This window comes from Chaetura pelagica, unplaced genomic scaffold (assembly GCF_000747805.2).
Source record: "Chaetura pelagica isolate M959 unplaced genomic scaffold, ChaPel_1.0 scaffold697, whole genome shotgun sequence".
NCBI classification, from domain to species: Eukaryota; Metazoa; Chordata; class Aves; order Apodiformes; family Apodidae; genus Chaetura; species Chaetura pelagica.
Window position 1 is genome coordinate 355,800 of NW_009953927.1, and position 884 is coordinate 356,683.

Below are 884 nucleotides of genomic sequence, written 5' to 3' on the forward strand. Positions count from 1 at the left end.
CTTTCTGGGGTACACTCAACATAAATTGTGTTGAAGAGAAAAAAACGTTTCACTCCATAGAGTTACTTCAGGGAATAGTTACAGCGTGGTAAAATTATCTCAGGGATTTGTGATCTTTCAGTGCCTGGTACTTCCTGTTTTTAATGTTACTGTTACTATAAGGGAAGGAGTAGGGTGTTGGCTCTTTAGAATAAGGCACTACTCCAAAACTGGTGGAAGCACAACAGGAAAGTGCTGAGGTGCGTAAACAGCTGCAGTTGTTAGAAGAAGGAAAGCTGTGATGAGCTTGTCCTTCAGTGCTAAGAATATTGCATTGCCACAACTGTTCTGCTATTTTGGGTTTGTATGTAAACCGTATTGCTTACTGCTTGCTTTGGGTATGAGCTGACTCTTAATGTATAAGAAGAAAAACCAAACCAAAACTAACAACACAACAAAACAATAAACAAACCAGAGAGAGGGGGGACAAAGTAAACAAAGATGTGTTTGGTGGTGGAAGTAGCAATGGAAAAATTGAAAGCAAAAACAGATGTGGAAAAACTAGATTGAATCAAACAAAACTCAAAAGTTATCAGACATCATTCCTTATCTAGGATGTTCCTAAACAGTTTTAAAGTCTATAGTCAAAATTTGTCTTTGAAAGGAACAGGGGAGACATCATGGATATTTATAAGATAGACTTGGCTAATTTGCATTTATAGCAGCACACTTCAAGTCCTGTAGAAGCTGGGAGAAATTCTAGCACTGTATTTCATACAGCATCTTAGAATGACATTAAATTACTATGATTTCAATAATTAATTCATGCCCTTATTTTGCAAGCATGAGTAGTGTGTGATCTTTGTAAATTTTTATAGGTAATTTCTGAATTTAATACAGTAATT